Source organism: Antechinus flavipes, chromosome 2, assembly GCF_016432865.1.
Source record: "Antechinus flavipes isolate AdamAnt ecotype Samford, QLD, Australia chromosome 2, AdamAnt_v2, whole genome shotgun sequence".
Classification (NCBI taxonomy): Eukaryota; Metazoa; Chordata; class Mammalia; order Dasyuromorphia; family Dasyuridae; genus Antechinus; species Antechinus flavipes.
The window spans coordinates 311,702,538-311,716,520 of NC_067399.1; the positions used below are offsets into that span (position 1 = coordinate 311,702,538).

Sequence of the window (13,983 nt, forward strand, 5' to 3'; positions counted from 1 at the left end):
GTTTCCCATCTGCAATATTCTAAGCACTTAAGAATAGATCCTTCTTGTACCATCCCATTTCAAACTATTTACTGAGTTTATACCACAAAATAATTAAGGATTTAAGGTCTAGGGAAGAACAGTTGCATGTTCCATCCATGCAGTTCTTTTCATAAATAGGCATAGACTATATACATACATAGATTGTGGGTCAGATGTGCCAGCATATTCTGGGGGGCCAACTTTACCATTGGTTTTTACCCTTTCTGTTAGCTGTCTTGCTCTGTGCCTATTTATGATTCAAACAATTTATTTTCATTTATTTAATTCATATCTAAATCCTATAACCTGGAAATGTGGTTTCTATCAATGGCATCTATGAAGTTTCCCTTCAACAAATAAATTATATAATCTATAGAATTTTTTAGATTATATCACCATATCATCTTGAGGATTCTTGTTAAATAAAGGATGTGTCAAATGAATGAGATTAGCAAAAAAAGGGAAAAAGAAGAAATGAAAACCAAGCTTGACCAAGAAATCAGCTTGACTTGGTCCCTGCATCTGCTCTGAAAACTACTATGGTCTAGAGCCACAAAGATTTAAATTAAACACAAAGATCTCCTTGTGGGATCTATTTGAAATGCATTTTTATGTCAGTGGTTTCTATTTATTAGAAAATGGAAAATCTACATTGGGAAACATTTTTTTCTGGATAATTTGTTCCCAACGAGGTGACACTCACTATGTGGATCAGTATTTATAACTGTACTCAAGGGTAGCCGTCAGGTCCTCTTATAAGCATTTGGTCTTAGAAAGAGTCAACTATAGAGTAAGTTTTATTTATTCAGCAAAGGGTACATATAGATATACATGATTGGACAAAGAAAAAAAAGCCCCTTTGAAGGAAGATAGGGAAGAAGCCCAGTGGAGGTCTAACTCAGACCTGTAGAATGGATCTCTTCATGTGAGATAACGATGATGATGATGATGATGATGATGATGATGATGATGATGATGATATAAGGAGACTGAGAAGCTATTGTTGTCTGACCTCTCTCCTCTTCCTTGTGTCTTCAATTTATTTCATTCCCCATCCTCAAGGAACATCTGGGTAATTAAAGGCTGCTTTGCAACTCCTTCAAGTGTTATGATTCACAGCTGTGGAGGCTCTAGAAGAATTGACCTTCCCCTTCACTTAGGCATGGTCCTTAACAAAAAAGTGTGGAAAACATTTAAAATGGAGACTTGCACCAGCTTTGTGACTCAAAATACTGCTTTCAATAAGGCTTTTAGTAAGAGACAAAATCAAAGGTTCACCATTGATGATATATCTCCTATTGTTTCTTGTTGTATATCTACTTTCTGATCATTTACTTCTGCTTAGATCTATTTCTACAGATGTGACCACTCCATCTTCCCAGAAGATGATAGCAGTTCCCCATGTGCTAAAGCAGGAAGGAACAGATAATTTCATAAACCATATAGCCAACTCTTCCTTCCTGACCACTTGCACTGCTTAGTTTTTTACTCCATGAACATCTGCCCATTCTTCTACTTTTTCCCTTCCTCCTCCAGGATAAGTTCATTACTAAGAAACTCATAATCAGGAGATTTTTTTACTGATTTTTTTACTCAGACCTCATCACTACTTTTGGTTTACTCTATTTTTCTAATTAGAGTGCTGGAGAATGGAGCATAAAACTTCTCCCTCCAAAACTTCCCTTTATAGAGGCCTAAGAAGCTCTGTCAGCTCATTTCTTGCCAGTAATTCTTATTTGATTTTACTCCATCATCATCATGTCTCTCTGCCAGGTACTTTCTTCCCCTACCCACTATTTTTCACAGCTTACTTTTGTGAATTTTCTTTCCCATTTTGTTTATAAGTTGTTTGAAGGTACTGACTGTCTTTCTTTTATTTTTTTTTTTTTGTATCCCCAAGCATTTAGTGTAGTACTTGGTAAGTAGTGTGTGCTTATTGTATAGTATTGTATTATACATAGGCTTAGAATGGCTTTATGCTTTTTATTTCTTTTTATACATCAGCATCAGGTTCTAAAGACACAATCTATAAATAAAAAGCCTCTTTGAGGGCATCTAAAATTTTATTATTAGCTATTCCAAACAAAATCCCCATTTTCTACTCGTTGACATAAGAAAAAATAATTCATTTCTTAGCTTTTACAATGAGGGAAGTACCTTTCAATCAGTCTACCAGAAATTCAGGAGAGAAAAAAATGCACTTACTCCTTTTTCAGTAATCATTCTATTAATAATATTACTGTGCAATGGCTAGTCTAGGTGATGCAACTTACATTAAGGCCTTACATTCCAAGCCTTGGGAAGGTCCTGGACAAAACAAATAGTGAAAAAAAGACAAAGTTTCTTTTCTAACTCACTTGTCACATGTAAGCAAAATGATGGGGACAGACACCCCTGTTGCAATGGTAAAGATTCATGTCTGCTATCCATTCTCTCTCTAGTAAAACCAAAACCAAAACCTCAGTCCTTGTAAATTATACAGAATATCTAAGCACAATTTACACAGCTACTTGAGCTCACATGTTTTTATAATATTCATGATTTGTATAAAGTTTCTTATAGCAGCTTTTATTTACCCCAAAATCTGTTCACCATTCCTCTTCTATAAATGCTTTGTGGTAGTGAACACCTGCAGGCTACATGGATGACATCCTGGATCATCATTTGTAGGACCTCACACATAAGCTTGATAAATGACCAGTTAGTCTGCTGAGCTCTACTGTGACAATTGGAACACTTAGACATCCAAGTTATTCTGAGCAATATGCTTTTAGTTTGTAACTCCAGTTCTGGGAAGACAAACGATCTTCTAGTGGGTTCTACAAACTTGATTTTTTTCTTCATCTGTAAGACTGTCTCCATGTGAGCCACACTTTGATGTTAGTTATTTATATAAAACTGGTAGATGTGGATAAATCCCTTGATTCTCTTTCACATTTTTTGTCCTCTTTGCTAGATAATATTACTAAGTCTTCTAAATGGAGATGTGATACATTCTTTTGTAAGCTCTGGACATTCTTTGTAGCTCTTCAGCATTGTAGTCTACCTAAGTCTTCAACTAGCAGTTATGGATGATTCTGCCATTCTTCTATTTTCTTGTAGTACATCAAGATTGCATAACAGAGTTCTTTTACCTTCCTGGAGTTCCAGGTAATAATTATGACCCATAATTATTATGGGTCTTATAATGCTGTTTTTCCTAGGCTGAGATTATAGCTAATTGGTAGGCACTTTTAAGCTGATTTTTTTTTTTACTCAAGTGCAGTAGTGGTTATGAGTCTCAATTTCTCCACCTCTTTTGAGACTCCAAAGCACATCACAAGAAAAATGTGGCTATTGTGTAGCATCACTTTATGTGGTATTATAAAAGTATAAAAAAATGCCATAGGGCCCCACTGGACCCTATGTTTAAAACTCAGTGTTTTCAATATGCTCATCAGAATTCTATTAAAGTATTTGCATATGAATCATTTTGAGGTTATGATCACTTCTCAAATTGTTAACTCTGGTCCTTCTTCCTAAATTATATCTCCTTGGTCCTTGAGAAAAAAGGACATTTTATAAATATAAAAAATAGGAGGCTTGACTTGATCCTCCTCAATGAAATCTGTTCTATATTTTAGTTTTCAGGGTTCACAGACTCAAATGTTTAGCTTTTTCAACAATACTTTTTGTTCATATATTTCTTTGACTTCCTTTAAAGGGGAATAGTGAGAAGAGAAAACATTTGAAGCAGAGAACTTATGACACAAACCACCACTCCCTTTTTAAAAGAAAAATTTTTTCTAATTACATGTAAAAACCATTTTTAACATTCATTTTTTGCTATTAAGAGGGTTTTCTCTACAATACGTTGTTTATAGGAAACACATATAAAACAGTGAGATACATATAGAGTAAAGGTAAAAGGCTGAAGCAAAATCTATTATGCTTCAGGTGAAGTCAAAAAAGCAGGGATAGCCATCCTCATCTCAGATCAAGTCAAAGCAAAAATTTATCTAATTAAAAGAGATAAAGAAGGGAACTATATCTTGCTAACTGGTAGCATAGACAATGAAGCAATATCAATACTAAACATATATGCACCAAGTGGTATAGCATCTAACTTCCTAAAGGACAAGTTAAGAGAGTAGCAAGAAGAAATAGACAGCAAAACTATGGTAGTGGGAGACTTCAACTTTGTACTCTCAGAATTAGATAAATCAAACCATAAAACAAATAGGAAAGAAATTAAAGAGGTAAATAGAATATTAGAAAAATTAGGTATAATAGATCTTTGGAGAAAATTGAATGGCGACAGAAAGGAGTATACTTTCTTCTCAGCAGTTCATGGAACCTATTCAAAAATTGACCATATATTAGGCCATAAAGACCTCAAAATTAAATGCAGCAAGGCAGAAATAGTAAATGCTTTCTTTTCAGGCCACAATGCAATAAAAATTACGTTCAACAAAAAGTTAGGGGAAATATAGGTATAATATGTAAGTATAAATAGATATAATAAATAGGTATAAAATAGATCAAAAAGTAATTGGAAATTAAATAATCTCACCTTAAAGAATGATTGGGTGAAACAGCAAATTATAGTCTCAATTAATACTTTGCTCAAGATAATGACAATGATGAGACATCAAACCAAAATTTGTGGGATGATAAGGGAAAATTTTAGAGGCTTTACTTGAATAAAATAGAGAAAGGGAAGATCAATGAATTGGGCTTGGAACTTTAAAAGCTAGAAAAAGACCAAATTAAAAAACCCCAATCAAATACTAAACTTGAAATTCTAAAAATTAAAAGGAGAAATTAACAATATTGAAAGTAAAAAAAAAACAAACTATTGAATTAATAAATTAAACTAAGAGTTGGTTTTATGAAAAAAACCAGTAAAATAGATAAACCTTTGGTAAATCTGATTAGAAAAAGAAAAGAGGAAAATCAAAGTAGTAGTCTTAAAAATGAAAAGGGAGAACTTTCCACCAATGAAGAGGAAATTAGAGAAATAATAAGGAGTTACTTTGCCCAACTTTATGCCAATAAATTTGATAACCTAAGCAAAATGGATGACTATCTCCAAAAATATAGGCTTCCCAGATTAACAGAGGAGGAAGTAAATTGCTTGAATAGTCCCATTTCAGAAAAAAAGAAATAGAAGAAGCTATTAATCAACTCCCTAAGAAAAAATCCCCAGGACCAGATGGATTTACATGTGATTTTTTACCAAACATTTAAAGAACAATTAGCTCCAATGCTATAACCTATTTGAAAAAAATAGGGAAAGAAGGAATCCTACCAAATTCCTTTTATGATACAGACATGGTACTGATACCTAAACCAGGTAGGTTGAAAACAGAGAAAGAAAATCATAGACCAATCTCCCTAATGAATATTGATGCTAAAATCTTAAATAAGATATTAGCAAAAAGATTACAGAAAATCACCCCCAAAATAATACACCATGATCAAGTAGGATTTATACCAGGAATGCAGAGTTGGTTCAATATTAGGAAAACTATTAGTATAATTGACCATATCAATAACCAAATTAACAAAAAACATATGATCATCTCAATAGATGCAGAAAAAGCATTTGATAAAATCCAATATCCATTCCTTTTTAAACACTTGAGAGTATAGGAATAAATGGATTTTTCCTAAAAATAATCAGTAATATCTATTTAAAATCATCAGTAAGCATCATATGTAATGGGGATCAACTGGAACCATTTCCAATAAGATCAGGAGTGAAACAAGGTAGCCCACTATCATCATTACTATTCAATATTGTATTAGAAATGCTAGCTTTGGCTATAAGAGTTGAAAAAGAGACTAAAGGAATTAGAGTATGTAATGAGGAAACCAAATTATCACTCTTTGCTGATGATATGATGACATACTTAGAGAACCCCAGAGATTCTACAAAAAAGCTATTGGAAATAATCCAGATCTTTAGCAAAGTTGCAGGATACAAAATAAACCCACATAAGTCATCAGCATTCTTATATATCACTAACAAAATCCAACAGTTAGGGTTACAAAGAGAAATTCATTTAAAGTAACTACCAATAGTATAAAATATTTGGAAATCTATCTGCCAAGAGAAAATCAGGGACTATATGAGCAAAACTACAAAACATTTTCCACACAAATAAAATCAGATCTAACCAATTGGAAAAATATTAAATGCTCTTGGATAGGGCAAGCAAATATAATAAAAATGACAATACTACCTAGACTAATTTATTTATTTAGCGCTATACCAATCAGACTCCCCAAAAATTATTTTAATGACATAGAAAAAATAACAACAAAGTTCATATGGAAAAACAAAAGGTCAAGAATTTCAAGGGAACTAATGAAAAAAAAATCAAATGAAGGTGGCCTAGATCTAAAATTATATTATAAAGCAGTAGTTAACCCAAACTATTTGGTATTGGCTAAGAAATAGACTGGTTGATCAGTAGAATAGGTTAGATTCAAAGGACAAAATAGTCAATAACTTTAATAATCTAGTGTTTGACAAACCCAAAGACTCCAGCTTTTGGGATAAGAATTCACTGTTTGACAAAAATTGCTGGGAAAATTGGAAATTAGTATGGCAGAAAATAGGCATTGACCCACACTCAACACCATACACCAAAATAAGGTCAAAATGGGTTCATGACCGAGGCATACAGAATGAGATTATAAATTGGAAGAGCATAGGATAGTTTACCTATCAGACCTGTGGAAGAGGAAGGAATTTGTGACAAAAGAAGAACTAGAGATCACTATTGATCACAAAATAGAAAAATTTGATTATATCAAATTGAAAAGTTTTTGTACAAACAAAACCAATGCAGACAAGATTAGAAGGGAAGCAATAAACCTGGAAAACATTTTTACAATCAAAGGTTCTGATAAAGGCCTCATTTCCAAAATATATAGAGAATTGATTCTAATTTATAAGAAATCAAGCCATTCTCCAATTGATAAGTGGTCAAAAGATATGATTAGATAATTTTCAGACAAAGAAATTGAAACTATTCCTAGCCATATGAAAAGGTGCTCCAAGTCATTATCAATCAGAGAAATGCAAATTAAGACAACTCTGAGATACTACTACACACCTGTCAAATTGGCTAGAATGACAGGAAAAGATAATGCTGAATGTTGGAGGGGGTGTGGGAAAACTGGGACACTGATGCATTGTGGAATTGTGGATACATCCAGCCATTCTGGAGAGCGATTTGGAACTATGCTCAAAAAGTTATCAAACTGTGCATACCCTTTGATCTAACAGTGTTAACTGGGCTTATATCCCAAAGAGATTTTAAAGAAGGGAAAGGGACCTGTATGTGCAAGAATGTTTGTGGCAGCCCTCTTTGTAGTGGCCAGAAACTGGAAACAGAGTGGATGCCCATCAATTGGAGAATGGTTGAATAAATTGTGGTATATGAATATTATATTGTTGTTCTGTAAGAAATGACCAGCAAGATGACTTCATGGCCTGGAAAGACTAGCATGAACTGATACTGAGTTAAATGAGCAGGACCAGGAGGTCATCATATACTTCAACAACAATACTATATGATGATCAATTCTGATGGACATGGCCCTCTTCAACAATGTGATGAACCAAATCAGTTCCAATAGCACAGTGATGAATTGAACCCCAGCTACATCCAGCGAAAGAACTTTGGGAGATGATTATGAACCACTACATAGAATTCCTAATTCTTTTATTTTTTTCGCCTGCATTTTTGATTTCCTTCACAGAATAATTGTACATTATTTCAAAGTCTGATTCTTTTTATATAGCAAAATAACTGTATGGACATGTATACGTATATTGTATTTAACTAATACTTTAACATATTTTACATGTATTGGTCAACCTGCCATCTGGGGGAGGGGAGTGGAGGAAAGGAGGGGAAAAATTGGAACAAAAGGTTTTGCAATTATCAATGCTGAAAAATTACTCATGCATATATCTTATAAATAAAAAGCTATAAAAAAGAGGGTTTTCATTATATTCTTTTAACAGATTAAAAAACTTATGCAATAATGCAATAAGTCTCTTGCCAATACTCTTTATATATAATTAAGTGTTATGGTCCAGAACTCTGAACTTGAAACAGAGGATTCTTACAAGGTACTAAGTCAGTGGAATTGATAGAGACAATAGTTATCTAATTTAGCATAGTTCTTTATGATTGATTTAATCCTACAAGGAGATAATATGGGTCAGAACTTGAAACAAAGTACTAAATGGAATTGAGACAATGGTTAAATCTTGTTTAACATTGATTTAATCCTACAACAAATAATGGTTTTCTAGTGATATAATGATTGGTGTATATTCAGTGTGGGGTATATAAGCAAGAAGTTCTCAGGGCCAAAAAGGCTAGAAGCTCTTGTAGGCTGAGATAGATTCATTCGGTCTTCCACCTTTGTTGTAGCTGGAGGCTGAAGCACAAACCTTTGGAGTCAGGGAGATTCAGAAGCCAGAGAAGGCAGGTGGGAGCTCAAGCTCTTGGAACTGAAAGGATCCCCAGAAAGCTGCCCAGCCCCAGGAAGGATTTTAAAGGATTTGTACTTTAATCCCTGGCTGCACTTGTGGTGATTACTGAACTGAAACAAAGGCTGCCTCCAGAGACTCCAAGAAAACCCCAACAAGAGAATATTACATTTTACAGAAGAACATTACAATTAAGCACCATCAATTGAGGTCAGTTTTAGGTACAATGAGGATCAATGGTCATCTAATTCTGAGTTCAAGTAATACCGTGCACACTGAAATAAATTCTTCAGCTATATAAGGTATGAGAACATAATCAAAATTAATAAATACAACACAAGAAAAAACAGATTAAAAATTTCATGTAAACCCCTCTATAGATAATGCATATGATCCAGTTTCCAGAAATACAGGCCATATACACATACCTGTGTCATGTTATCAGTCTGCACACAAGAATTTTGTTATTTCCAATTATATTTTATACATGTTATATATTCATTTAAGAAAATACTTTTGAGTTCCTGGATATTTACTAGATGTCCCTCAGATGGAGAATGGCTAAATAAGTAATGGTATATGAATGTAATGCAATATTCTTGTTCTAAAAGAAACAATGAACAAGCTGATTTCAGAAAAAAATCTGTAAAGACTTATGTGAACTGATGTTAAGTGAAGTGAGCAGAACCAGGAGAATATTATATATAGTAACAACAAGATTATATGATGATCAGCTGTCACGGACTTGACTCTTCAAAAATGTGGTGATTTAAGGCATTTCCAATAGACTTGTAATGGATATTGCCATTCACATCCAGAGATAGAATTGGAGAGACTTTTCACCTTTTGTGAAGGGAGATATTGTTGTTAGCTTGATTTTTTTTTTTCTTTCTTGTGTTTTCCCTTTGATCTGATTTTTTTTTTTTTTGGTGCAACCTGATGAATATGGAAATACTTAGAAGAATTGCACGTGTTTAACCTATATCAGTTGCTTGCTGTCTTGGGGGGCGGGGAAAGGACAGAGAGAGGAGAAAAATTTGGAACACAATAATTTGCAAAGGTAAATGTTGAAAACTATTTTTGTATGTATTTGGAAAAAATAAAATACCATTAAAATTAAAAAAAAACTTTGACTTTTAAATTTTCTCCCTCTTTCTCCTCCATCATTCTTGAAAAGGCAAATAATGTTTTTTCTCATATTATTCATGTTGAGAAAGAATAAATTAAAAGAAAAAAATAAAGTGAAAATACTATGCTTTTTAAGACTCTTATCAGTTCTTTCTGTGGATATGGTTACCATTTTTTATCATGAGTCCTTTGGAATGGTGATTATTCTACAATGTTGCCATTATTATGTATAATGTTCTTCTGATCCTGTTTACTTCATCTTGCATCAGTTCGTGTAAGTCTTTCTAGACTTTTCTGAAATCTATCTGCTTGTCATTTCTTATAGAACAATAACATTCTATTACATTCATATACCACAACTTATTTAGCCATTCTCCAATTGATGGTGTCTCCTTAATTTTCAATTCTTTGTCACCACAACAGAAAACATTATCAATATTTTTGTACAAGTAGATCCTTTCCCCCCATTTTTGTTTTATCCTTTTGGGAAAGAAACCTACCAGTGATATTGTAGGTATGTACAATTTGATTGCCTTGTTCCAAATTGTTCTACAGAATGGTTAGGTCAGTTCACAACTTCACCAACAGCATATTAGTGTCCCAATTTTTCTACATTCCCTCCAATATTTATCAGTTACTTTTTTTGTTATATTATCAATCTGATATGAAGTGCTACCTCAGAGTAGTTTTAATTTGTTTTTCTCTAATCAATAATGATTTAGAGCATTTTGCATATGACTATAGTTTCATTTATTTATTTATTTTTTTGAGGCAATTAGGGTTAAATGACTTGCCCAGGGTCATATAGACAGGAAGTGTTAAGTGTCTGAAGCCAGATTTGAACTCAGGTCCTCCTGACTTCAGGACTGGTGCTCTATCCACTGCACCACCTAGCTGCCCCTTGACTATAGTTTTAACATCTTCATCTGAAAACTGCTTGTTTATATTCTTTGACTATTTGTCAAGTGACTCAGATCTCCATATATTTGGGACATGAACTCTTTAACAGACACACTTGCTTTAAATGTTGTTTTGCAGCTTTCAGTTTTCCTTCTTATCGTGGTTGCATTAATTTTGTTTGCGCAAAAACCTTTTAAATAATCAAAATTATCCATTTTATATCTCATAATATGTATGAGCTCTCTCTCTCTCTCTCTCTCTCTTTCTCTCTCTCTCTCTCTCATTTGGTCATACATTCTTCCCTTTTCTGTAGATCTGAAGCGGAAACTATTCCTTTTCTCCTTATTCATTTATAGTGTCACCTGTTATGTCTAAATCACTTAGCCATTTTGACCTTATTTTTTTATACAATATTAGAGGTTGGTCTATAACTAGTAACTGTCAAACTATTTTATATCTTTCCCAATAATTTTTGACTAATAGTGAGTCAAAATATTACCTTAAGTTTAAGTAAAGGACAAGATCAGAGTCTTACTTGATGCTACATCTTCTAATGTTCAATGCAATATATCTGCCATCTGAACATTCATCCCTGCTTATATCTACTACTGATGCAATCACCACATCTTTCCAGGATATAGTTTCTTTAATCATTCAAATGAATTCTGAATAGTGAGGTGACTCTTCCCATTACTCGGGCAGTCATAGTTACCACTATATTATATAATCAAAAACATTTATTATCTATGTTCTAGGAACTGTGCTAATTAGAAGAAAGACAGGCCTTTTTCAAAGAGCTTACAATTTAGTCGAGAAAGACAACATACAAAATAAAACTATAAAGAGAGGGTCACTAAAAAGTACCTGGTGTGGTGGAATCTGATGGCAGAGTCACACAATGTTTGTGAAATACAAACAAAGCATGATGGGAAATGAAAAGGTAGATGGAAAATTCTAAGTTCTCTATAAAGAGAAGCTTCGGGAGAAAAATAATGATTTACTTCCCCATCCTTCTAATTAGAGGGAAGACATAACTAAGGGTTCTAAGGTATTGAGTATCAAAGGTGAATTAATCTCCATGATGATAATATTTCAAGTGATGAGCTTCTCTTAGAGAAGTCATAATCTTTGTGGATCTGAATCCAAGTAGAGAAGCTGATGGGAAATGATCATCTATATTTTCCTTTTAGCATTTGAATCAACTGATGTGGTCCATGAACTTTATAACCATATACCTTTGATCATTGCTTTTTGCAGTAGTTTTTCCAGCCTTTGCACAAAATCTAATCATCTCTCTCCATCTGTTTAAGGGGTAATTGGGGATTTAACAAAAATATTCTTTCTACTCTCAGTGCCACCAAATTGACCACCAAGAGTCTAGTCATATTTAAGTCCCATAACCAAGGACCATTAGATTTTCAAGGTGCTTAGAACAAAGGAAGGTTTCCTGATGATTTTTTAGTAAATATTTCTTTCCTTTCTACATCAGGCACCTCTCACTGCCTTAGTATCTCTGAGATATGTTCTAATCATTCTTATCATAATTTCCATTCCAAGTAAACATGATAAAAATGTAATTATGTATAGATGGACTCCAATCAAAGTATTGCTTCAGTCTGTCCCATATTCTAAGCCCTGTATTCTGTAGACACCAAGTCATAAACTTCTTCCAACTTCAGCCAAGAGAAGAGTGTTCTAAGTAATCCTATTGCACTTGCATAGTTACCACTTTTAATTATATGAAGGGTTTCATCTTGCTCACTAATTCCTTGAAACACCACAAGTTTTACTACCTTTTTCAAGTCCTTCCTTTTAAAATATCTCCTTAGGGATCTGCATAGGCTCTCTAGGTTCAAGCAGCTCCAGTTTTTACCAAGTAGGGACTGTATTGTTTTCCCTCCCTCTCTCCCTCCCTCTTTTCTTCCCTCCCCTCCCCATCTCTCTGTGTGTCTCTCTGTCTCTGTCTCTCTCTAACACACACACACACACACACACACACACACACACACACACACACACACACACACACCTCTTTTATTACTTTATAGCTCCCAACAAAGAATCTAAAAATATGTAAGTCCATAGGCTGCTGTTGTTTTGTCTTTCATTCTTAAAGAGGACCATGATATCAAGGAGACAATGCCATGACATACAAGTGATTAGATTTAATGAGGAAGGTCTGTGCAAAGTCATCAATCTCATTTACTCCTCTAGAGCCATCTGGACCCAGTGGCAAGATATAGATCAGGAAAACTGGAGATGGACCTGGATGCAGTGGGAGATTTTCAAATCTCTAAGCTAAAATTTTTAATGGGTCTTAAATTGGCTGAGGCAATGTCCAATTAATTGTTAAGACTAGATGATTAAGTGATTATTTGGGTCCTGGTTAGCTTAAAGTGAATGTAAAATAGAGATTATTTCTGCTTGGGCCAGAAAACCTGAGGGTTTTCTCAGATTGATTAATTTTTTTTGGACTAGATAAAAAGGTCACTTTTGGCCTCATTTCTTATTTAGCTTTTAACATTGATTAGGTGTTGCTTCAGTCAAACTGAGATCTGTTAAATATCTTAGTTTAAAAAGGCCAAGATCTCACAATGCATCCAGGGTCATCTCCAATTGTTCTACAATGAGTCCAAAGCACTTTCAAAATAAATGGTAAAAATCTACGCTTTTAATAATAGCAATCACTTCTAGTAACTGCAGTCACTCAACTCCAGAAACAATAATACACAATTGTATGATCCTTCCTAGACTCACAATAGCCGTGGTGCTTCCTCTGGAGGCAATTTTGCCATTGTTAAGAAAGTCTTGGCTTAAAATCCAAAACAACAAAGTCTTGTGTCAGAGATTTCCACTTTGAGGATTGTAGAGAGTCACAGTCAGTGGGGAAACTCTGGGTAAGGTATAAGACCCATCAGCTCAGAGGGAACCAGACAATATCTGGTTCAGCTCCCCATTTCCTCTGTGGGGTCTTGGCCTATCTGAGAAGTTAAGGGGCAGTGACAACCTGTGTTGTGATTGAAGCAGAGTGATACCGGTGGCAAACTAAATACAAAAGCAAGTTGTTTATGTGGTCCCATGTGATCAGTGTTGTTTTTGTTATATTATAAAAAGGGGAAAGTCGTTGAAGTAAATGGAATCCATTTTTCCACCATTCTCAGGAATCCCGTTTCATTATTTCTCCACTAGGAAAGTATATTTAATTACCCCCATATGGGGGCTCTAGAAAGCAACAGTACATTTTGTCACCCCAACTTGGGGGCTTTAGAAAGCAGGACCCAACAGAGGACCTCTCATGTTTCTCACCAATAAGTTTCCATCTAGGCAGTACCTGGAATCAGTATTTAGTACTCTACCCTAGACCAGATCTCAACTTTTCCTTACAAGCTCCATTTTAAAGATTCCAGAGACTAGTGAGATAATAGTACCCAGAAGTT

At 34.2% G+C, this 13,983-nt stretch overlaps 1 long non-coding RNA gene across 1 annotated transcript in view; it reads right to left on the bottom strand.

Moving 5' to 3' along the window:
• Window positions 1-800: 800 nt before the first annotated feature.
• The window catches only part of LOC127549445 (uncharacterized), a 47,146-nt gene continuing 33,963 nt past the window's right edge, over window positions 801-13,983 (bottom strand). The window contains exon 4 of the long non-coding RNA XR_007950614.1: window positions 801-1,189. This is a non-coding gene — a long non-coding RNA (uncharacterized LOC127549445). The remainder of the gene's footprint in view (window positions 1,190-13,983) is intronic.